Source organism: Cherax quadricarinatus, chromosome 89 (assembly GCF_038502225.1).
Source record: "Cherax quadricarinatus isolate ZL_2023a chromosome 89, ASM3850222v1, whole genome shotgun sequence".
NCBI classification, from domain to species: domain Eukaryota; kingdom Metazoa; phylum Arthropoda; class Malacostraca; order Decapoda; family Parastacidae; genus Cherax; species Cherax quadricarinatus.
This window is the reverse complement of record NC_091380.1, coordinates 10,678,610-10,701,731: the sequence shown is the minus strand read 5'-3', so window position 1 is coordinate 10,701,731 and position 23,122 is coordinate 10,678,610. Positions and strand designations below refer to the sequence as shown.

General features: G+C 41.2%; 1 protein-coding gene across 1 annotated transcript in view; it reads left to right on the top strand.

The window, feature by feature from the left end:
* Nucleotides 1–8,530, top strand: part of LOC138855325 (uncharacterized) — a 53,283-nt gene extending 44,753 nt beyond the window's left edge. Inside the window, exon 2 of the mRNA XM_070104180.1 lies at nucleotides 8,464–8,530. The gene's annotated coding sequence lies outside the window, so the exon portion shown is untranslated. The remainder of the gene's footprint in view (nucleotides 1–8,463) is intronic.
* The last annotated feature ends 14,592 nt before the right edge of the window (nucleotides 8,531–23,122 follow it).

The window sequence follows — 23,122 nt, the reverse complement described above, 5'->3', positions numbered from 1 at the left end:
CTCTGCAAAAACAGTGATAATGTGTGAGTGTGGTAAAAGTGTTGAATGATGATGAAAGTATTTTCTTTTTGGGGATTTTCTTTCTTTTTTTGGGTCACCCTGCCTCGGTGGGTCACCCTGCCTCGGTGGGTCACCCTGCCTCGGTGGGTCACCCTGCCTCGGTGGGTCACCCTGCCTCGGTGGGAGATGGCCAACTTGTTGAAAAAAAAAAAAACAGCAAAGGATAAAATGTATTTCTGATTCAGGTTTATTACAAAGTAAAACAGATTATTATTATAATCAAAAAGAAGCACTAAACCCAAAAAGTAAAATAGAGGAATTATAGAAAACAAATTTTAAAAAAAATAAATTTAAATTTTTTTTAAAAATTTAAAAAAATTAAAAAAAAATGATTGACTATCATACCTGACAATATGATGTAAGTGTCATTATTGTTGTTTAAAATATTTTATGAGTGTAGGCTGAAGAATCTTCACTTTCTTTAAATCTTCATACATATAAGAACATAAGAACGAAGGAACACTGCAGCAGGCCTACTGGCCCATGCGAGGCAGGTCCAAGTCTCCTACCGGCTTAAGCCAATGCACCCAACCTAGTCAGGTCAGGTCACATTGACTTAAGGGAGGAACACGGCAACCAACCTGTTAGCACAAGCTATCAGGTCTAACTCACACCCACCCACATCTACTCATGTATTTATCCAACCTATTTTTAAAGCTACACAACGTTCTGGCCTCTATAACTGTACTCGGGAGTTTGTTCCACTCATCCACAACTCTATTACCAAACCAGTACTTTCCTATATCCTTCCTGAATCTGAATTTTTCCAACTTAAAACCATTGCTGCGAGTCCTGTCTAGGCTAGATATTTTCAGCACACTATTTACATCCCCTTTATTTATTCCTGTCTTCCATTTATACACCTCAATCATATCCCCCCTAATTCTACGTCTTTCTAGAGAGTGCAGTTTCAGGGCCCTTAGTCTATCCTCATAGGGAAGGTTTCTGATACATGGGATCATCTTTGTCATCCTCCTTTGTACATTTTCCAGAGAATTTATATCCATTCTGTAATACGGTGACCAAAACTGTGCAGCATAATCTAAATGAGGCCTAACCAAGGATGTATAGAGTTGAAGAACAACCTGAGGACTCCTATTATTTATGCTTCTTGATATGAAGCCAAGGATTCTATTAGCTTTATTGCGAACACTTATGCACTGTTGTCTTGGTTTCAGATTACTGCTAACCAGAACTCCTAAATCTTTTTCGCAATCCGTAATATTAAGATCTACATTATTTAGTTTATATGTGGCATGGTTATTGTCCTGTCCAACATTTAGAACTTTGCATTTGTCTATATTAAACTGCATCTGCCACTTCTCCGACCACTGCATCAGTCTATTCAAATCTTCCTGGAGTGCTCGAATGTCCTCGTCAGAATGAATTCGACGGCCTATTTTGGTGTCATCGGCAAACTTGCCGATGTCGCTCTTTATGCCCTCATCTATGTCGTTTATGTAGATTGTGAACAGCAGGGGGCCCAACACTGACCCCTGTGGAACACCGCTCGTGACGCTTCCCCACTCTCATTTCTCCCCATTTATGCAAACTCTCTGCTGCCTATTTGTCAACCATGCCTCTATCCAGGAAAAAATTTCTCCTCCTATTCCATGTGCTTTAATTTTCCTCAATAGTCTCTGATGTGGGACCCTGTCAAAAGCCTTACTGAAGTCCATATACACAATATCATATTCATTACCATGATCTACCTCATCAAATACCTTAGTGAAAAAAGTTAATAAATTCGTAAGGCAGGAACGCCCCTTTGTAAAACCATGCTGAGATTCGTTGATTAATTTATGCTTTTCAAGATGGCTACGAACTGCCTCGGCAATTATTGATTCCATAAATTTTCCCACTATGGAGGTTAGGCTTATTGGTCTATAGTTCGAAGCTAAGGACCTGTCACCTGTTTTGAAAATAGGTATCACATTTGCCATTTTCCACTTATCTGGCACCATGCCAGTTTGTAGTGATATGTTGAAAAGATTAGCCAAAGGTGTGCTAAGCTCCTCTTTACATTCCTTTAGAACCCTTGCATACAGTTCATCAGGGCCTGGGGATTTGTTAGGTTTTAATTTATCTATTTGCCTAAGGACCATGTCACTTGTGACCCTAATAGTGCACAGTTTATTATCGTCCTGTTCTACATAATTTATCATTACTGGAATATCGCTGGTATCCTCCTGTGTAAAAACTGAGAGGAAGTATGTGTTAAAAATTCTACACATTTCCTTATCACTGTCAGTGAGCTGACCCGAGGAACTTTTGAGTGGGCCTATCTTGTCCCTGATCTTACTTCTGTATACCTGAAAGAATCCTTTTGGGTTAGTCTTCGATTCTTTTGCAACTTTAACCTCATAATCTCTTTTTGCTTTTCTAATTCCCTTTTTTATTTCTCTCTTTAACTGAATATATCGATTTCTTAATTGCCCCTCTCCTCTTTTGATTTGCCTATATATGCCTCTCTTTTGACCAATCAGATATTTTAATCTATTGTTCATCCATTTAGGATCATTTTTGTTTGATCTGATTTCCCTATTTGGAACATAATTTGACTGAGCAGCTAGAACTATGCCCTGGAAAGCATCATATCGGCAACCATCACCACCTACCTGACCCTTAGTCAGGTCATTCCAGTTCAGCCCACCTAAGTAATTTTTCAGTCCTATGAAATCAGCCAAGCGAAAGTCAGGGACGGAGACTTGATTGCCATTATTAGGGGAATTCCATGATATATTAAAACTGAGTGATTTGTGATCACTCTCCCCAAGCTCATCATTAACCTCAAGATTATTAATTAGTGTTTCCCTACTGGCAAGAACCAAGTCAAGGAGGTTATTTCCCCTAGTTGGCTCTGTCACAAACTGTTTTAAAAAACAATCCTGGATCGTATCAAGAAAGTCACCCGACTCTAAATTTCCTGTCAAATTGCTCCAGTCAATCTGTCTATAGTTGAAATCTCCCATTAGCACAACATTTTCGTATGTAGATGCCTTACGAATTTCGTCCCATAGAAGTTTACTGCACTCCCTATCAAGATTTGGGGCCCTGTAAATCACACACTGTTATCTTGTCTCAGGTTATTTCAAAACCCAGCCTTAAAGTATATTACCACCTCCAAGGTGCAACCCACACCAATCATCTAACACCCAGGTACCTACTTACTGCTAGGTGAACAGTGAGAGCACGCGTACCAGTGATCGAACCCCAGACATTCAGTATGTGAGCTTCCGTCTAAGCCACACCTTTATCCATGTCTCGGCAAATTTGAATGCTTCAATCGATGTTAGGGTCAGTGTTCATAATTTTATCCTTCGTGACTTTTACAGCTAGAAAGATGTCTTCAAATAAAGGAGGAGACCACACAGACTTGAATAACTATAGGCCAATATCCAACTTACACCCTCTCTCTAAAATCTTCGAAAAATTAATCCATAAGCGTATCTATTCCTACCTCATCTCCCACAACATACTCAACCCCTGTCAATTTGGGTTCAGGCCTAATAAAAATACTAATGATGCTATTATCCACATGCTAGAACATATTTATACTGCAATAGAGAAAAAAGAAGTCCCACTGGGGATCTTCATTGACTTACGTAAAGCTTTCGATACAGTTGACCATGACTTGCTCCACATAAAATTGTCGCACTATGGTATAAGAGGGCACTCCCTCAACTACCTAAAGTCATACCTCAGCAACAGAAGCCAATATGTGTACACAAATGGGGCAAACTCTTCCGCACAGCCAATTACAGTTGGTGTCCCACAGGGAAGTGTCCTAGGCCCTCTTCTCTTTCTCATATACATAAATGACCTACCAAATGCATCGCAACTACTCAAACCCACACTATTTGCAGATGACACTACATACGTCTTCTCTCACCCGAGCCCAGTCACGCTAGCCAATACTGTAAATACCGAATTACAGAAAATATCAGCCTGGATGAGGACCAACACACTTAACTCTAAACATTGACAAAACTTACTTCATTCAGTTTGGTAAGAGCTACAGATGTGTCTCTTAACATAATGATAAATGGATCACATATCACAAAACGCACAGAGGGAAAATTCAGCAATTCTCAGACATCGTCAATTTCTAATTCATAAAAACAAGCTTTCTTCTAATGTTTGCTTTCTTCAATAACAGACTGCTTTTGAGAGAGAGAATCTTCATTCTCCAGTTTTGGTGACCCTAGTGGGTTTAGCACTTGGTTTTGATCATAATAAAAATGATCCAGTTATGGCATGGATTTTAATTCCAAGTTTTTCATTATTTTACTACATTAACAAATTTGGCCGTACATAAACTAAACTTAATAGGTACTATCCTGGTGTTAAGATGCACCAGCCATTATTATTATGGGGGAGTGCTAAACCCATAGGGATTATACAGTGCCTGGGAGGGAGGGGGGTGGAAGGCATTTAGGTTCAATTCAGGGAACTGTAGCACAGATCCTATTCCTTAGATCAAGAGCCCCTCACCAGCATCACGTAACCTCCCTTGAGGGGCACCAGCCATTAAATATTCAAGCCGTTGAAAAGAGGTAAACTTAGTTAACATTATTTAATGGGAATAAAAATGTCTCTCTAGTTTACAGGAAAAATTGTTAGATTTGCATTTTTACATTTGAATTTCACTCTCCACCATCAAATTTTTTGCCACATTTTATCCATCACATCAATCATCACCAGATCTTCAATAAAGGTAAGTGTCATGTAATTGTACAGTGGATCCCCGGTATTCGATATTAATCCGTTCCTGAGAGCTCATCGAATACCGATAATATCGAAAACCGAATCAATTTTCCTCATAAGAAATAATGAAAATCAAATTAATCCGTGCAAGACACCCAAAAGTATGAAAAAAAAAAATTTACTACATGAAATATTAAGTTTAATGCAATAGAATAATTACAATAACAATAAAATAATTGACACTTACCTTTAATGAAGATCTGGCGATGATTGATGGGATGGAAGGAGGGGAGAGGTGTTAGTGTTTAGAAGGGGAATCCCCTTCCATTAGGATTTAATGTAGCAAGTCCTTTTCCAGGGTTACTTCCCTTCTTCTTTTAATGCCACTAGGACCAGCTTGAGAGTCACTGGACCTCTGTCGCACAACAAATCTGTCCATAGAGCTCTGGACCTCCCGTTCCTTTACAATTTGTCTAAAATGGGCCACAACATTGTCATTGTAATAGCTGTGTTAGGGTGATTTTCATCCATAAAGGTTTGCACTTCAACCCACTGTGCACACATTTCCTTAATTTTTGAAGTAGGCACAATGTATTCCACAACTGGTATAGGCTTCTCAGGGTTAGCCCCAAACCCTTCAAAATCTTTCTTAATTTCCATACTAATTCTCACCCTTTTTACCACAGGGTTGGCACTAGAAGCTTTCTTGGGGCCCATGGTGACTTATTTTGCAGAAACACGCACCAAACACAGTGATAATATGGATAATATTGAATGTACCGAATGTATCCTTAGATGCGCGCACACTGGCTGGCTTGTAAACACTGGCACACAAGGGGCAGTTCAGGCCACATGTGGACAGGTCTCGTACGAATCATATCGAATACCGGGTTTTCAATCGAATACCAAGGAAAATTTTTTACGATATGCATCGAATACCGAATTTATCAAATACCGATGCCCTCGAATACCGGGGGTCCACTGTACATGTCTTCTTCAGATTGTGTGTATTAAAATTAATATTTCATGTGGTAAATTTTTTTTTTCAATACTTTTGGATGTCTTGCACGGATTAATTTGATTTCCATTATTTCTTATGGGGAAAATTAACTCAATTAACGATAATTTCGATTAACAATGAGCTCTCAGGAACGGATTAATATCGTTGGTCGAGGGTCCACTGTATTTATTACCATACACAAGTACGTACAGCACTGAAGATTTTAAGCCGTAGTCGAAGCATTCTCAAGTTTGGAGCAAAATCAATTATATTACAGTCATAACTAAATGCTAAACCACCTAAGTATGGTTTGTTTGCAATCGTGTCATTACGATTTCATGAGTCACCTAGGGTCATACACAGGAGCAAAATCAAACTGAAAAAGTTAAAAGAAAAAACAGTTGAGGCTTGGTAGGCAATTTTCGAGCCTCACACTGTGTCCTGGGTTCAATCCTCGGCATGAGAGTGAAAATGTTTATTTCCTGGCAAAGCTTACAACGTGCGGTTTACGTATTATAAAATATTAATAACAAAGGTGGTCACTAGCATGCCGAGGCATTTCGGGCAGACCAATACTAATTCTTACTGTGTTGACACAGGTTATGGAGCAGTACATTTTAATATACCTTTTTGCATACTGATATAAAAGTTAAGTAACTGCAGTCATTAATTAGATTTATAATAGTGAGGTAGTACAAAACATAACAGTTAGTAAATTTAGTAATGGGAATCGTTTTGAGCTGGCATGAAAAAGAGTTTCCATTAAGCTCCTATATTGGAGTATCTCAGGCAAACTTAGGACTATCTTAAAATTTTATTAGGCAGTAGCTATATTAGCAATTTTATGTTTACTGTCATTTGGGTGAGTGTAAGTGTAGATTAAGGGGAATTACAGGTAACGAGAGTAAGTCTGTTTTGTTTCGGATGTGTTCACGATACAAAAAGAGAAAAGGTGGTGTTCGCATTAATAATAATAATAATACGTATCTTTATTTACAAGTACATGTACATGGTATACAGACCTAGCTGACATCAATGGCATACTACTATATAGAAAACCCCTTGTTATGCCGAGCATTTCGGACAAATTAGGTCAGTGTCCCAGGATGTGACCCACACCAGTCAACTAACACCCAGGTACCCATTTACTGATAGGTGAATATAGACAGTAGGTGTAAAGAAACATGCCCAATGTTTCTACCCAGACTGGGAATCGAACCCAGACACTCACCGTGTGAAGCGAGAGCTTTAGCCACCAGAGCCTCTTCTTACTGCAGCTTTTTGTTGGATTATTATTGGCTTTAGGCGAGTTGCTGCTGTTGATCCCCAGGCACAAATAGCATAGGTGAAGTAAGGATAGATGAGTGAATAATATAGTGTGAGCAGGGCTGATTGTGGTAAGTAGTAGTGTATCTTTGAGAGGATCCCAATTGTTTTGGATACTTTTTTTGCTACGTGTTGGATATGGGTGTTGAATTTCAGGTTGATGTCAAGGTGCAGACCTAGGAATTTGCCCTCATTATGTTTAGCAATAAGAGTGTTGTCAATCGTTATGTTCAGCTGGGCATCACCTGTTCTGCTTCCGAACATAATGTAGAAGGTTTTGTCAGTGTTAAGTGTAAGTTTATTGAGCGAGGCAAGATTATGGTGGTAGATGACATAAGTCGTGTCGTCAGCAAAGAGAATAGGTTTAAGGTGTTGAGGTACATTAGGAAGATCATTGATGTATAAGAGGAAGAGCAGGGGACCAAGGACCCCTCATTGTGGTACTCCAGTGTCCAGTGGGCTTGGTAATGAGGTTATGTCCTTAATAGAGATGTATCAGTGTCTGTTAGTAAGGTAGGATTTGAAATATGTAAGTACTTGGCATCTTGTACTGTAATGATTAATTAAGTTTGTAGAGTAGAATGTGGCGGTCAACTGTATCAAGAGCTTTCCTGAAGTCCATAAAGAGTCCTAATGGATATTCATTTTTTCATGTGCTGTGTAAAGCAGGTCTAGCATTTTTACAATTGCATCGTTTGTGCTTTTGCTTTTCCCGAAGCCAAATTGGCAGGGGTTGAATATAGTCTCTTGTGCACAAGTTTCTTGAAGATTTTGGATAGCAACAGTAAGTTTGATATTGGCCTATAGTTGTTTACATCTGTGGGGTCGCTACCTTCGTGTATTGGTGTAGCCCTTGCTATCTTGAGTAATGTCGGGAAAGTGCTGGTGGAAATGTTGGTCATGTCACTTTACACCTGCTGTCCCTGTTCACTTAGGAGTAAGTAGGTACCTGTCTACTGGTGTGTTGCATCCTGGGGAACAAGATCAAAGGACCCCAATGAAAATAAAGCAGTCATTGATGATGCACTGGCTTTCTTGGGTTATCCTGGGTGGCTAACCCTCCAGGTTAAAAATCTGAAGAAATCGTATCTTACTTCACCTCCTGAAGGAATTTCTTTGGGGATACCTAATTAGTTGATACCATCAGAATTATCCAGTACCTACCAATATCAATAATTTGACACATCCTTAATTGCAGTCATGCAGATGATAATTGCAGTGCAACAGCCCTCTTTCCTCAGTGGAAGTAAGTCATTTTGACTTACACATGTTAAATTATATATGATAATTGTACATTTTTGTACCTGTGCCTAAATAAACTTTACCATATACCAAAAAATGCTTTATAATTTTTTTTCTTTTTTTTTCAGTTAAGCTTCATGGAACTTCAGGAGCAGCATTTTACACCAGAACTTTTTCAATAAAAATTTCAGATAATTTTGACTATTATTTCCAACTTTACATTGAACTAGTAGTAATACTAATTGTAGTAGTAATAGTACAGCCTCGCCTCACTTAACGACGGAGGTAGGGACCAAAGACCCTGTCGGTAAACAAATTCGTCACTAAACGAGGAGCATACTATAACGGTAGTGGATTTATATATGTCAACCATCTTTGATATTGTTTTAATGTCGCCTTTACACCATTTTTAACATTTCTGGTATATTTTTAAATATTTATACTGCAGTGTACTGTATATTGTAATAAATAGAATTGAGGAAATCAGCTCTAATATACATTATTTAGGTATAAATACTAGTCAGAGAGCCTGTCGTAAGTCCGAGGCGTCGGTAAACGCCGCTAAGTGAGGAGAGGCTGTATAATCTACATACAGCATCATGTTTTGACCCAAGATCAGAACATAATAAACAGATAAGAGCTCCTAATCCTATGAACTGAACTGACCCTTCCCTTCTTTGGATCAAACCTGAATCTTAAATGTTAAATAAATAAATAAATAACAAAAAGGCACAATACCGTGACTGGAACGATACATAAATAACCCGCACATAAAAGAGAGAAGCTTACGACGACGTTTCGGTCCGACTTGGACCATTGACAAAGTCAATTAGAATTAGACAGACTATTAGTAGGATTTCTTATGCAGTTAACTACTATCACATGTACAATAAGAAAGTTATCTAATGAACAAATGGTACAATTAGAAAATAATGACTTATTTCAAACTGATTCAATGAACTTCAGTGTTGTGGAGTGAGTGAATAGAAAAGATACAAGTTACTTAGTTACAATAGAAATACAATGGGACAAGATGTGATACCAATTTTCTTTCGGAGTTGAAGGAAGTCTGGAAGAAGAACCATTGTTAATAAACTAAGGTCAACACCTAAAAAAAAAAAAAAGACTAGGTAGTAAAAGCCACTGAGTGGAAATAAAATTACCTTTAATGGAGAAGCCTTTTAATATGTTTTACCCAAGACTGAGCTTTATAAAGTATACAGGTATAAGTAAATAAAGTGCCAGCAAAATGTAGTCCATCACAAGCTGTGTCACGGCTCTGAGATATGAGGCTGTGTCACGGCTCTGATATATGAGGCTGTGTCACGGCTCTGATATATGAGGCTGTGTCACGGCTCTGATATATGAGGCTGTGTCACGGCTCTGAGATATGAGGCTGTGTCACGGCTCTGAGATATGAGGCTGTGTCACGGCTCTGAGATATGAGGCTGTCACGGCTCTGATATATGAGGCTGTGTCACGGCTCTGAGATATGAGGCTGTGTCACGGCTCTGAGATATGAGGCTGTTTCACGGCTCTGAGATATGAGGCTGTGTCACGGCTCTGATATATGAGGCTGTGTCACAGCTCTGAGATATGAGGCTGTGTCACGGCTCTGATATATGAGGCTGTGTCACGGCTCTGATATATGAGGCTGTGTCACGGCTCTGAGATATGAGGCTGTGTCACGGCTCTGAGATATGAGGCTGTGTCACGGCTCTGAGATATGAGGCTGTGTCACGGCTCTGATATATGAGGCTGTGTCACGGCTCTGAGATATGAGGCTGTGTCACGGCTCTGAGATATGAGGCTGTGTCACGGCTCTGAGATATGAGGCTGTGTCACGGCTCTGATATATGAGGCTGTTTCACGGCTCTGAGATATGAGGCTGTGTCACGGCTCTGATATATGAGGCTGTGTCACGGCTCTGAGATATGAGGCTGTGTCACGGCTCTGATATATGAGGCTGTGTCACGGCTCTGAGATATGAGGCTGTGTCACGGCTCTGATATATGAGGCTGTGTCACGGCTCTGATATATGAGGCTGTGTCACGGCTCTGATATATGAGGCTGTGTCACGGCTCTGATATATGAGGCTGTGTCACAGCTCTGAGATATGAGGCTGTGTCACGGCTCTGAGATATGAGGCTGTGTCACGGCTCTGAGATATGAGGCTGTGTCACGGCTCTGATATATGAGGCTGTGTCACGGCTCTGATATATGAGGCTGTGTCACGGCTCTGATATATGAGGCTGTGTCACGGCTCTGATATATGAGGCTGTGTCACGGCTCTGAGATATGAGACTGTGTCACGGCTCTGAGATATGAGGCTGTGTCACGGCTCTGATATATGAGGCTGTGTCACGGCTCTGATATATGAGGCTGTGTCACGGCTCTGATATATGAGGCTGTGTCACGGCTCTGATATATGAGGCTGTGTCACGGCTCTGATATATGAGGCTGTGTCACGGCTCTGATATATGAGGCTGTGTCACGGCTCTGATATATGAGGCTGTGTCACGGCTCTGATATATGAGGCTGTGTCACGGCTCTGATATATGAGGCTGTGTCACGGCTCTGAGATATGAGGCTGTGTCACGGCTCTGATATATGAGGCTGTGTCATGGTCATCGTACACAGTCGGTCATGAACAAGATTCATTATACTTCTTCCCTTGACTTGAATGTTGACCACTGTAAAGAAGTCATGGACTGGAGAAGAGAACAAGTGGCAATAATGGTATATTTAATGACAAAATTTTAGATAAATGGCCACAGATGCTACTAATGTGACTTTTTTTTTCCAACAAGTTGGCCGTCTCCCACCAAGGCAGGGTGACCCAAAAAGAAAGAAAAAATCCCCAGAGAGAACATACTTTCATCACCATTCATCACTTTCACCTCACTTGTACATAATCACTGTCTTTGCAGGGGCACCTAGATATAACAGTTTAGAACCATATATAAAGATATATAACATATCCCTCCAAACTGCCAATATCCCAAACCCCTCCTTTAAAGTGCAGGCATTGTACTTCCCATTTCCAGTACTCAAGTCCGTCTATATAAAAATAACCGGTTTCCCTGAATCCCTTCATTAAATATTACCCTGCTCACACTCCAACAACTCGTCAGGTCCCAAAAACCGTCTCCATTCACTCCTATTTAACACGCTCACACATGTTTGCTGGAATTCCAAGCCCTTCACCCGCAAAACCTCCTTTAACCCCCCCCTTCCCTGCTCCCTCCAACCTTTTCAAGGATGACCCCTACCCTGCGTTCTTACCCCTACAGATTTATACGCTCTCCAAGTCATTCTACTTTGATCCATTCTTTCTAAATGACCAAACCACCTCAACAACCCCTCTTCAGCCCTCTGACTAATAATCCAATCAGATTATGATACCTAAACACACATTGTAACCTTAGTAAAGAAGTAAATTTTTTATTATTGTTATAACAAGAAACAGTGTTGTAGAAACACACTAATATACAGCTTTGCCGAGTACCAAAACAATAAATGTCCCAAACTATACAAAAATGTCTTTTTGCACATCTTGCTGGTATCGTCATACCATTTACTTTAACTGGTACACTGAAAACAACAGAGCTCAGGTATGAAATTTTAGAAGCAGTACTCCCTTGTGGGTTTAGTACTTAGCTTTGATTGTAATAATAATAGAAGTAGCAGTGCTGATCCTCACCAGCACCACTGAACACAATGATAATGATCACTTTATCTCAACATGTTACAAGGAAGGGTTGTTGAGGTGGTTCAGACATGTAGAGAGAATGGAGCGAAACAGAGTGACTTCAAGAGTGTATCAGTCTGTAGTGGAAGGAAGGCGGGGTAGGGGTCGGCCTAGGAAAGGTTGGAGGGAGGGGGTAAAGGAGGTTTTGTGTGCGAGGGGCTTGGACTTCCAGCAGGCATGCGTTGAGCATGTTTGATAGGAGTGAATGGATACAAATGGTTTTTAATACTTGACGTGCTGTTGGAGTGTGAGCAAAGTAACATTTATGAAGGGATTCAGGGAAACCGGCAGGCCGGACTTGAGTCCTGGAGATGGGAAGTACAGTGCCTGCACTCTGAAGGAGGGGTGTTAATGTTGCAGTTTAAAAACTGTAGTGTAAAGCACCCTTCTGGCAAGACAGTGATGGAGTGAATGATGGTGAAAGTTTTTCTTTTTCGGGCCACCCTGCCTTGGTGGGAATCGGCCAGTGTGATAATAAAAAAAAAATAATAATAAATACATCAGAAACAGTGGCGCGTAAGACGTATATATACGACCGAAACAGTCAGAGGGTTTTTCTTTTTCGGGCCACCCTGCCTTGGTGGGAATCAGCCAGTGTGATAATAATAAAAAATGTTACAATGTTTGTACAAAGGAGAATGATATTTGGGTATACATGCAGAAAGTCTTTATTATTATTTTTTTATTATCACACCGGCCGATTCCCACCAAGGCAGGGTGGCCCGAAAAAGAAAAACTTTCACCATCATTCACTCCATCACTGTCTTGCCAGAAGGGTGCTTTACACTACAGTTTTTAAACTGCAACATTAACACCCCTCCTTCAGAGTGCAGGCACTGTACTTCCCATCTCCAGGACTCAAGTCCGGCCTGCCGGTTTCCCTGAATCCCTTCATAAATGTTACTTTGCTCACACTCCAACAGCACGTCAAGTATTAAAAACCATTTGTCTCCATTCACTCCTATCAAACACGCTCAAGCATGCCTGCTGGAAGTCCAAGCCCCTCGCACACAAAACCTCCTTTACCCCCTCCCTCCAACCCTTCCTAGGCCGACCCCTACCCCGCCTTCCTTCCACTACAGACTGATACACTCTTGAAGTCATTCTGTTTCGCTCCATTCTCTCTACATGTCCGAACCACCTCAACAACCCTTCCTCAGCCCTCTGGACAACAGTTTTGGTAATCCCGCACCTCCTCCTAACTTCCAAACTACGAATTCTCTGCATTATATTCACACCACACATTGCCCTCAGACATGACATCTCCACTGCCTCCAGCCTTCTCCTCGCTGCAACATTCATCACCCACGCTTCACACCCATATAAGAGCGTTGGTAAAACTATACTCTCATACATTCCCCTCTTTGCCTCCAAGGACAAAGTTCTTTGTCTCCACAGACTCCTAAGTGCACCACTCACTCTTTTTCCCTCATCAATTCTATGATTCACCTCATCTTTCATAGACCCATCCGCTGACACGTCCACTCCCAAATATCTGAATACGTTCACCTCCTCCATACTCTCTCCCTCCAATCTGATATTCAATCTTTCATCACCTAATCTTTTTGTTATCCTCATAACCTTACTCTTTCCTGTATTCACCTTTAATTTTCTTCTTTTGCACACCCTACCAAATTCATCCACCAATCTCTGCAAACTTCTCTTCAGAATCTCCCAAGAGCACAGTGTCATCAGCAAAGAGCAGCTGTGACAACTCCCACTTTGTGTGTGATTCTTTATCTTTTAACTCCACGCCTCTTGCCAAGACCCTCGCATTTACTTCTCTTACAACCCCATCTATAAATATATTAAACAACCACGGTGACATCACACATCCTTGTCTAAGGCCTACTTTTACTGGGAAAAAATTTCCCTCTTTCCTACATACTCTAACTTGAGCCTCACTATCCTCGTAAAAACTCTTCACTGCTTTCAGTAACCTACCTCCTACACCATACACTTGCAACATCTGCCACATTGCCCCCCTATCCACCCTGTCATACGCCTTTTCCAAATCCATAAATGCCACAAAGACCTCTTTAGCCTTATCTAAATACTGTTCACTTATATGTTTCACTGTAAACACCTGGTCCACACACCCCCTACCTTTCCTAAAGCCTCCTTGTTCATCTGCTATCCTATTCTCCGTCTTACTCTTAATTCTTTCAATTATAACTCTACCATACACTTTACCAGGTACACTCAACAGACTTATCCCCCTATAATTTTTGCACTCTCTTTTATCCCCTTTGCCTTTATACAAAGGAACTATGCATGCTCTCTGCCAATCCCTAGGTACCTTACCCTCTTCCATACATTTATTAAACAATTGCACCAACCACTCCAAAACTATATCCCCACCTGCTTTTAACATTTCTATCTTTATCCCATCAATCCCGGCTGCCTTACCCCCTTTCATTTTACCTACTGCCTCACGAACTTCCCCCACACTCACAACTGGCTCTTCCTCACTCCTACAAGATGTTATTCCTCCTTGCCCTATACACGAAATCACAGCTTCCCTATCTTCATCAACATTTAACAATTCCTCAAAATATTCCTTCCATCTTCCCAATACCTCTAACTCTCCATTTAATAACTCTCCTCTCCTATTTTTAACTGACAAATCCATTTGTTCTCTAGGCTTTCTTAACTTGTTAATCTCACTCCAAAACTTTTTCTTATTTTCAACAAAATTTGTTGATAACATCTCACCCACTCTCTCATTTGCTCTCTTTTTACATTGCTTCACCACTCTCTTAACCTCTCTCTTTTTCTCCATATACTCTTCCCTCCTTGCATCACTTCTACTTTGTAAAAACTTCTCATATGCTAACTTTTTCTCCCTTACTACTCTCTTTACATCATCATTCCACCAATCGCTCCTCTTCCCTCCTGCACCCACTTTCCTGTAACCACAAACTTCTGCTGAACACTCTAACACTACATTTTTAAACCTACCCCATACCTCTTCGACCCCATTGCCTATGCTCTCATTAGCCCATCTATCCTCCAATAGCTGTTTATATCTTACCCTAACTGCCTCCTCTTTTAGTTTATAAACCTTCACCTCTCTCTTCGTCTTTATATGTAGAGCATTTCAGGCAAACTTAAGACTAACAAGGCAATAACAATATGAGTAATTTTGTACATACAGTTACTTAGGTGACTGCAATTGTTACCTGGAGTATACCTGGAAAGGGTTTCGGGGTCAACGCCCCAGCGGCCTGAGACCAGGCCTCGTGGTGGATCAGGGTCTGATCAACCAGGCTGTTATTGCTGGCTGCATGCACACTGATGTATGAACCACAGCCCAGCTGGTCAGGTATTGACTTTAAGTGCCTGCCCAGTGCCTTCTTGAAGACAGCCAGGGGTCTATTGGTAATCCCCTTAAGTATGCTGGGAGGCAGTTAAACAGTTGTGGGCCCCTGATGCTTATTGTGTTTTCTCTGTGTACTCATGGCGCCCCTGCTTTTCATTGGGGGAATGTTGCATCTCCTGCCGAGTCTTTTGCTTTCATAGGGAGTGATTTTTCGTGTGTAAGTTTGGTACTAATCCCTCTAGGATTTTCCAAGTGCATATTATCATGCATCTCTCTCGCCTGCATTCCAGGGAGTACACATTAAGGACCTTAACTGTTCCCAGTAATTTAGGTGCCTTACCATACTTGTGTGTGCCATAAAAGTTCTTTGTATACTCTCTAGGTTGGCTGAATTTATTGCCCACAATTTTGTGATTCTTCTGATAAACTTTGTCACCTTGTTACTCACCCACTACTCACCAATACATGACCTCACCTATATAACTTTGTTACCATACCCTTTCCCCTACTCACCAGTACAACTCTGTCCCCTTACCCACCCCCTACTCACCAGTACACTATAGCAGTTTCATGATCTAATGTGGCATTTCTCTGAGCTTGACCTCATGGTACTCATTGACCTTATAAAGCAATATACAATGGAACCTAGGTATGCGAACTTAATTCTTTCCAGAAGGCTGTTAGTGCCGCTCCGTTTGAGTATCGAACAAGTTCTTCCCAATCAGTTTTATGTTTGATTGGCTGTTATCACTAATCTCCATAGGCTTCATGGTGACTTATTTATACAATACACAAAAAAAAAATGCAAAAAAAACACAAAATAGTTTACAGTGAAGTTCTGGCAGCTCGTATTTATTTGGTCGAGTGCTGAGCTTCGTCAATAAACTTATTCAATGTAGAAAAAATATCTTTACAATTTTTGTGAATAAACTAGATCTACAATTAGAAAAACTGAACAAATCTGAGGTAGACTAAAAAGGACAAGGATAGATTGTTCGGTCTGCCCAAAATGCTGATGTCCAGATCAAAAAAAAAAAAAAATTAATGACTAGCTTTCAAAAAAAAAAAAAATGCTAGTGTTTAGCTTGCTTTCAAAGCTACTTATGGATTCTTTAACCCTCTGACTGTTTCGGTCATATATATACGTCTTACGCGCCACTGTTTCTGATGTATTTATTATTTTTTTTTTTATTATCACACTGGCCAATTCCCACCAAGGCAGGGTGGCCCGAAAAAGAAAAACTTTCACCATCATTCACTCCATCACTGTCTTGCCAGAAGGGTGCTTTACACTACAGTTTTTAAACTGTAACATTAACACCCCTCCTTCAGAGTGCAGGCACTGTACTTCCCATCTCCAGGACTCAAGTCCGGCCTGCTGGTTTCCCTGAATCCCTTCATAAATGTTACTTTGCTCACACTCCAACAGCACCTCAAGTATTAAAAACCATTTGTCTCCATTCACTCCTATCAAACACGCTCACGCATGCCTGCTAGAAGTCCAAGCCCCATGCACACAAAACCTCCTTTACCCCCTCCCTCCAACCTTTCCTAGGCCGACCCCTACCCCGCCTTCCTTCCACTACAGACTGATACACTCTTGAAGTCACTCTGTTTCGCTCCATTCTCTCAAGTCACTCTGTTTCGCTCCATTCTCTCTACATGTCCGAACCACCTCAACAACCCTTCCTCAGCCCTCTGGACAACAGTTTTGGTAATCCCGCACCTCCTCCTAACTTCCAAACTACGAATTCTCTGCATTATATATTCACACCACACATTGCCCTCAGACATGACATCTCCACTGCCTCCAGCCTTCTCCTCGCTGCAACATTCATCACCCATGCTTCACACCCATATAAGAGCGTTGGTAAAACTATACTCTCATACATTCCCCTCTTTGCCTCCAAGGACAAAGTTCTTTGTCTCCACAGACTCCTAAGTGCACCACTCACCCTTTTCCCCTCATCAATTCTATGATTCACCTCATCTTTCATAGACCCATCCGCTGACACGTCAACTCCCAAATATCTGAATACATTCACCTCCTCCATACTCTCTCCCTCCAATCTGATATCCAATCTTTCATCACCTGATGTATTTATACACATAAATTCTAGCATCTTCAAATCAAGCAGGAGAAAGCTGGTAGACCCACATGTGAGAGAATGGGTGTGTGTGGTCACTGTGCACCACAAAAAATATCCTGCAGCACGCAGTGCGTAATGAGAAAAAAAAAGCTAACCGTTTTTTGGATTAAAATGCTGACTTTCAGGTGTATTTTCATACAGCATTTATCGTTGTATTCCTGTTTTCATGGTCTCACACGATAAAATGGAAAACATATTACAGAAATAGAGATGATTTTGATTACTTTCACGATGAAAACAACCTTGAAATTGAGCTCAAAGTAGCGGAAATGTTCAATTTTTACCAATGTTCAAGAGTAAACAGATCACACCACACGTCCAATACACGTCAACTGAGGAGTCTAATATTCTTTCACTAGTGCACTGATATTATTTATACCATTTTTACAATAATGCAGTAGTCTGCATAGCAGTAAATTTTGTATTTTTTGTATGAATAAAAAATCAAAATAGAAAGCAATAGTAATGTAAGAGGGGCCTAGATTATTATTATAATCAAGGGGGAAGCACTAAACCCGTAGGATTATACAGCGCCTATGGGGGGATGGAAGGCATTCAGGCTTAATTCAGGGAACTGGAGCACAGATCCAACTGGAGCACAGATCCAATTCCCTAGATCAAGAGCCCCTCACCAGCGTCAAGGAGCCTTCCTTGAGGGGAAGAGGGGCCTAGAGACGTGACTAATGAACAGGGGATATGTTATTTTAGTGCCAAGAATGTCTACATTGTTTATTCTGGACCCTATTTTGAAATTGGCATCTTTTTAATTTGTTTGAAATTGGCCAAATTACCAATTTCTGACCACTTGATTGGGTAGTTCAAATTAGTAAATGGGCAGTTTCTTGTACTCAACTGATAGAAAAAATGGAGTTCTAAAGAAATAGCTGAGTTTGGTCAACTGGAACAACTGAATTGGCCAAAAACCGGACTCAAAGTCGGCAAAATCACCGATGCGTATATGTCGCCGAGACCAATAACTTCGCGGGAGCGTAATTCCACGAGTTTTCGACCAAATTTCGTACTTTTGGTGTCATTACCACCAAGAAAAGATTCTCTATCATTTCATAATTTTTTTTTTTCAAAATAATTATCGACATAGAATGACAGTTTCAGAAAGGGGCCTGCGACAGTCAAAGGATTAATAATAATAATAATGATAGTGGAGTTAAAAGATAAAGAATCACACACAGGGTGGGAGTTGTCACAGCTGCTCTTTGCTGATGACACTGTGCTCTTGGGAGATTCTGAAGAGAAGCTGCAGAGATTGGTGGATGAATTTGGTAGGGTGTGCAAAAGAAGAAAATTAAAGGTGAATACAGGAAAGAGTAAGGTTATGAGGATAACAAAAAGATTAGGTGATGAAAGATTGAATATCAGATTGGAGGGAGAGAGTATGGAGGAGGTGAACGTATTCAGATATTTGGGAGTGGACGTGTCAGCGGATGGGTCTATGAAAGATGAGGTGAATCATAGAATTGATGAGGGAAAAAGAGTGAGTGGTGCACTTAGGAGTCTGTGGAGACAGAGAACTTTGTCCTTGGAGGCAAAGAGGGGAATGTATGAGAGTATAGTTTTACCAACGCTCTTATATGGGTGTGAAGCTTGGGTGATGAATGTTGCAGCGAGGAGAAGGCTGGAGGCAGTGGAGATGTCATGTCTGAGGGCAATGTGTGGTGTGAATATAATGCAGAGAATTCGTAGTTTGGAAGTTAGGAGGAGGTGCGGGATTACCAAAACTGTTGTCCAGAGGGCTGAGGAAGGGTTGTTGAGGTGGTTCGGACATGTAGAGAGAATGGAGCGAAACAGAATAACTTCAAGAGTGTATCAGTCTGTAGTGGAAGGAAGGCGGGGTAGGGGTCGGCCTAGGAAGGGTTGGAGGGAGGGGGTAAAGGAGGTTTTGTGTGCGAGGGGCTTGGACTTCCAGCAGGCATGCGTGAGCGTGTTTGATAGGAGTGAATGGAGACAAATGGTTTTTAATACTTGACGTGCTGTTGGAGTGTGAGAAAAGTAACATTTATGAAGGGATTCAGGGAAACCGGCAGGCCGGACTTGAGTCCTGGAGATGGGAAGTACAGTGCCTGCACTCTGAAGGAGGGGTGTTAATGTTGCAGTTTAAAAACTGTAGTGTAAAGCACCCTTCTGGCAAGACAGTGATGGAGTGAATGATGGTGAAAGTTTTTCTTTTTCGGGCCACCCTGCCTTGGTGGGAATCGGCCAGTGTGATAATAAAAATAAAATAATGATAGTAATAATAATAATCTTTATTTCAACAAGTACATGATGCAACTTATCCAGATCATAGCTGACATCAATGACATACTATATAGAAAGGCCCTGGTTATGCAGAACATTTCTGACAATTTGGGTTAATATTGTTCCCAGAATGCCACCCACACCAGTCCAATAACACCCAGGTACCTACTTACTGCTAGGTGAACAGAGCAGGTGTAAGGTAACTAACACCCAGGTACCTGCTTATTGCTAGGTGAACAGACAGGCAGTGTAAGGTAACTAACACTCAGGTACCTACGTATTGTTAGGTAAGACACATATGCAACAGTTAGGTATCTTTATTTCGAAACGTTTCGCCTACACAGTAGGCTTCTTCAGTTGAGTACAGAAAAGTTGATAGAAGAGACGTGAAGATGATGTAATCAGTCCATCACTCTTGAAGTTTTGAGGTGGTCAGTCCCTCAGTCTGGAGAAGAGTATTGTTCCATAGTCTGAAACAATATAGAGATGAAGTGACAGGATGGAGCCTTATGTACCGCAAGGAGGCGAGATGTAGACCACTAGTAGAGGTAAGAATGTAGTCGTTAGGACGTGACCTCCTGGCTAGTCAGGTACCGACTTCAGGTGCTTGTCTAGTGCCTGCTTGAAGACAGCCAGGGGTCTATTGGTAATCCCCTTTATGTATGCTGGGAGGAAGTTGAACAGTCTCGGGCCCCTGACACTTATTGTATTGTCTCTTAACGTGCTAGTGACACCCCTGCTTTTCACTGGGGGGATGTTGCATCGTCTGCCGAGTCTTTTGCTCTCATTGTGAGTGATTTTTGTGTGCAAGTTCGGTACTAGTCCCTCTAGGATTTTCCAGGTGTATATAATCATGTATCTCCCGCCTGCATTCCAGGGAGTACAGGTTCAGGAACTTCAAGCGCTCCCAGTAATTGAGGTGTTTTATCTCCGTTATGCGTGCCATGAAGGTTCTCTGTGCATTTTCTAGGTCAGCAATTTCACCTGCCTTGAATGGTGCTGTTAGTGTGCAGCAATATTCCAGCCTAGATAGAACAAGCAACCTGAAGAGTGTCATCATGGGCTTGGCATCCCTAGTTTTGAAGGTTCTCATTATCCATCCTGTCATTTTTCTAGCAGATGCGATTGATACAATGTTATGGTCCTTGAAGGTGAGTTCCTCCGACATGATCACTCCCAGGTCTTTGACGTTGGTTTTTCGTTCTATTTTGTGGAAGGAATTTGTTTTGTACTCTGATGAAGTTTTAATTTCCTCATGTTTACCATATCAGTAATTGAAATTTCTCATCGTTGAACTTCATATTGTTTTCTGCAGCCCATTGAAAGATTTGGTTGATGTCCGCCTGGAGCCTTGCAATGTCTGCAATGGAAGACACTGTCATGCAGATTCGGGTGTCATCTGCAAAGGAAGACACGGTGCTGTGGCTGACATCCTAGTCTATGTCAGTTATGAGGATGAGAAACAAGATGGGAGCGAGTACTGTGCCTTGTGGAACAGAACTTTTCACCGTAGCCGCCTCAGACTTTACTCTGTTGACTACTACTCTTTGTGTTCTGTTTGTGAGGAAATTATAGATCCATCTACCAACTTTTCCTGTTATTCCTTTAGCATGCATTTTGTGCGCTATTACGCCATGGTCACACTTGTCAAAGGCTTTTGCAAAGTCTGTATATATTACATCTGCATTCTTTTTGTCTTCTAGTGCATCTAGGACCTTGTCGTGGTAATCCAGTAGCTGAGACAGACATGAGCGACCTGCTCTAAACCCATGTTGCCCTGGGTTGTGTAATTGATGGGTATCTAGATGGGTGGCGATCTTGCTTCTTAGGACTCTTTCAATTATTATTATTATAATCAAAAAGAAGCGCTAAGCCACAAGGGCTATACAGCAGGACTCTTTCAAAGATTTTTATGATATGGGATGTTAGTGCTATCGGTCTGTAGTTCTTTGCTATTGCTTTACTGCCTCCTTTGTGGAGTGGGGCTATGTCTGTTGTTTTTAATAACTGTGGGACGACCCCCGTGTCCATGCTCCCTCTCCATAGGATGGTAAAAGCTCGTGATAGGGGCTTCTTGCAGTTCTTGATTAACACGGAGTTCCACGAGTCTGGCCCTGGGGCAGAGTGCATGGGCATGTCATTTATCGCCTGTTTGAAGTCATTTGGCGTCAGGATAATATCAAATAGGCTTGTGTTAACCAAATTCTGTGGCTTTCTCATAAAAAATTCATTTTGATCTTCGACTCTCAGTCTGGTTAGCGGCTTGCTAAAAACTGAGTCATATTGGGACTTGAGTAGCTCACTCATTTCCTTGCTGTCATCTGTGTAGGACCCATCTTGTTTAAGTAGGGGCCCAATACTGGATGTTGTTCTCGACTTTGATTTTTCATAAAAAAAGAAATGCTTTGGGTTTCTTTCGATTTCATTTATGGCTTTTAGTTCTTCCAGCGATTCCTGACTCCTATAAGATTCCTTTAGCTTACGTTCGATGTTTGCTATTTCTGTGACCAGTGACTCCCTACGCATTTCATATATATTGGCCTCTTTTAGCCGCCCTGTTATTCTTTTCCTTCGCCTGTCTCTTTCTATTTTACATCTACTCCTCCTTTTTCTTAGAGGAATAAGCCTTGAGCATACATCGAGTGCCACCGAGTTAATCTGTTCTAGGCATAAGTTGGGGTCTGTGTTGCTTAGTCTATCTTCCCAGCTTATATCGTTTCGGATTTGGTTTACTTGATCCCACTTTGTTCTAGTTATTGAAATTGAATTTGGTGAAGGCTCCCTCGTGACTAATCTCATTTTGTCAATCTGGGGCTCTGCGCATACATGTCTGAACCTCGATTATGTTGTGATCTGAGTATATTGTTTTTGATATGGTGACATTTCTTATCAGATCATCATTGTTAGTGAAGATGAGGTCTAGTGTATTCTCCAGTCTAGTAGGCTCTATTATTTGCTGGTTTAAGTTGAATTTTGTGCAGAGATTTAAAAGCTCGTGTGTTTGAGTTCTCGTCAGAGCTGCCACCTGGTGTTATCACTGCAACAACATTATTTGCTATATTCCTCCATTTTAGGTGCCTTAAGTTGAAATCCCCCACGAGCAAAATGTTGGGGGCAGGAGCTGGCAGATTTTCCAGACAGTGGTCAATTTTTAACAGTTGTTCCTGGAATTGCTGGGACGTTGCATCCGGAGACTTGTAGACTACAATGGAAATAAATGGCATAAAATACTGACACAATGGAAATATAAACACATATGCAGTATAATGTGATCCTTTATTGACTACGTTTCGCCCACACAGTGGCCTTTT